The sequence below is a fragment of the Loa loa genome (genome assembly GCF_000183805.2).
Source record: "Loa loa unplaced genomic scaffold supercont3.77, whole genome shotgun sequence".
Lineage (NCBI taxonomy): Eukaryota > Metazoa > Nematoda > Chromadorea > Rhabditida > Onchocercidae > Loa > Loa loa.
In genome coordinates this window covers 215,010-218,336 of record NW_018108257.1, presented here as the reverse complement: position 1 = coordinate 218,336, position 3,327 = coordinate 215,010, and positions in this window count along the sequence as shown.

Here is a 3,327-nt window from a genome sequence, read left to right as displayed (position 1 = left end):
TATATGTTATTAATTATCACTATTAATTATTATAATTATTATAATAATAACATAGTAATAATAATATTGTTACTATATTATTATTATTATCATTAACCATTATTATTAATTATTATTATTATCATTATTATTATTAATTATTATTATTAATTATTATTAATTATTGTTAATTACCATTATTAATTATTGTTATTAATTATTACTATTAATTATTATAATTATTATAATAATGATTATAATAATTATTATTATTAATTAATTAATTGGAAGGTGAGGCGAAGTAAGATAGTAGGGAATGCAGTGAAGAAATTACATGGGCAAATTGCAATCAAAGTAGCAACGTTTTAAAGTTAAACAATCGATATGCATTAGTGTTTGGCTTATCACAAATGCTATCAAATTAAATTATTCATGAAAACAGCAAGGACTCTTTTATCACAATCTTGAATGCAGTTGCTCTTTAATAATTTGAAATTAAATTAAGTTCACTTGATTGTTTCATATTACTAATTCCACACCGAACGCAAAGATCTATTTGGTTGATTGCCTTCCTTCTTGGTTATGCTTTATGGTACCTTTGCTCATTTGTAACGAAGAGGTCCTCTATTTTGCCTGAATTCATTTCAGCTTGTTTGTCTTTTATTGACTATTAATAGGTAGTTATTTATTAATAAAGTTTTCCTTCATTATTTACTTCCCTGAAATAACAGGAGTTTTGAGTAAGAAGCGCGACAGCTATAAAGAATTACCAAAACACAAACTTATTTGGTAAGTGCAACTGCTAGTCTCAGTACTTTCGCTCCGACGAGCATATATATATATATATTTCGAAAGTCTTTTGAAAATGTAGTTTATTTTTCTCAGTGATCTGACATTATGAGTAGAATGCATGTGAATAAGAAAAGGATAGTCGCATTATCAGCATCATTATTATCGATTATGATGATGTCACATATACATACTACTCATATATATCACAATGCTAGTATAGATAGTTTAAAGTGATTAATTAGAATATATTTGTAGAGAAATATAGCGATACCTTTGCAATTCGTCATATCTTTTGATGATGGGTCGGTCATTCTTGCTGGTGCAATACCCCCTGAACATTGTTAACGTTAAATGATATCGTAGCGATAACCTAGATCTGCTTTTCTAGGGCATACCAGTAGTGATCGTTGTATTCGTTCATTCATCGTTATCCTCTACAAGGAGTGGTCCGCATTTTATTACACTAATTTCTATCTTACTATTTTTCTCTTAACATTCTTAATAATTAATATTATATATTTCTAATGTTATATGAACTCATTTTTACTTTATATGATATTTCCCTGATAGAATTATCAGCAATTCTGATTATAAAAGACGAGACGGACAATTTAGCTTAATTCCAAAATTTAAAATTAAAAGAAATCGTCTTTTCCAAGCTTCTTTAACATGATCTCGAAAATTTTAGGATAGTTAAGAAAAATCTGCGCTGTAGTTGGATGAAATTAGTACAACACGAGACATTTATGAAAGCTCAAACAGGTTGACCTTTTACGGTTCTTGACCACCAGCTTGCTAGCAAATTATCGGAAGCCTATGAACGTCAAACTGATGGGTAAAACCGTGTGATCCGAAGGCCAGTATATAGCCATATCCAAAATAATAATTGGCGCCACAGCTCTGAAACGTATTGTACTAAATGCTGTAATAAAAGAGATAACTGACATTGAATTTTAGTGCTGTACTCAGCTTTTTTTCATTCTCAATTTCTAATCGAAATTTAATTTGAAATTTAATGGTAATTTTCCGTCGTAATCACTGAAACTTTTTCTACTTCTTAAGATTGCAAGAAATTCTAATTCTGGAGCTAACTAAAGCACAAGTTGGAGCTCGTCATTTTGATCACTTCTCCCTTTCCTGATAATCATTGAAGACATAAATGCTGCTGGATCAGTGCGTTTTCCATTCCATATTTGGTTGGATATTCAAAAAGTTCACATTTGCCATCTTTCTCTTATTTACTTTGCATTCCACTGAGGGCTTATCCGCATACTTCTGCAAAATACAAAATGCAAAGAATAGTGATATGCTGCTATGAGTTCGTTATATTAAATGCATGGCATAAGACTAAGTCTAGTAGAGAATGTGATTTAAATACTAATTACATCGTCGTTGCAATCAAGAGGAGAGGAGTTGGTATCTTGTAGTGTTAAGATGATAAATTTTTTCTGCGACAGTGTTTTTTTTTCCAGTAGGTTGGAAAAACATTTGGCATAATACTAATGGAGCTAAGAGTGTCGGCTGATCTAAACTGAGGTAAAAATCAATAGACTGACGGCTGAAATTAAAAGATTTGAAATCTCATTTGATTTCTCCAAATATCATCAAATTGAACTCACAACTTTTCTTTTCTCGTAAACTTTTGACGAGATACTCTTAAAGATTTGAATTCCACTGTAATATATATCACATATTTTAACTTTCAGTAATGAAAGTCAATTTTCCTTGGCCATTTTTTACTTTTTCCTTCTGATGTTTACCTGTTAAATAACTAAAGATGAAATCTGGCAGATTTTTGCAGCATTACCAAGCAGTTTTTTTAATAGTTGATACAGTTTTAGCGTTGTCAAGCTTTAAATGCAATAGCTATAATAAGATAAAAGCAGCGATCTTTTAAATGATAGTTTGTGTAGTTCAAGAGATTTCTGTTTGATTAGCCATTAATTAGCCACTATGGAATACAGCAGTTCACTAGTTTATTTCAAAATTTTGAATACTTCTTTCAACTTCCTCACCTCAGTGATGATTGGATTTTCCAAGAATAGAAGTATATATACTTTAATGATTTCATTAACTGGAATTCCAAGGCTTCTGAACCATCAGTGTTTGTGATAAAACATTAGTATTGTCATATTGCTATTTTTTTATTATTCGATGAGTGATACGATTTCCTCCACTTTTGCTGTTTTGGGAAAAGAGAACACTCCTCAAAAAGTACACTTAAATCGATGACTAAGCCCGCTTTTCTTGGCAGCTATCAAAAAAAAGTATTGTTTTACACAGACAAATGTTTCCTGGTTTGGTTTATAAAAACGCATCGATGGTTAGTTTCTAAATAGATAATTTTTGCAAGATATTTGCAGTATGGCACATTAATTTCATTTCCTTGTAGGTTCGTATAGCGAAGATTCCTCAAGTAATATTATTCTACCTTTAGATTGTTTTATTAGATACCTTCAAATCACTTTTTCCCTTGTGCTCTGCAATGCAGATCGTCCTACTAAAGTATTTTTCTGTTTAAGCATTCGGAAAAAGAAACTTCTAATCCAAGTACTT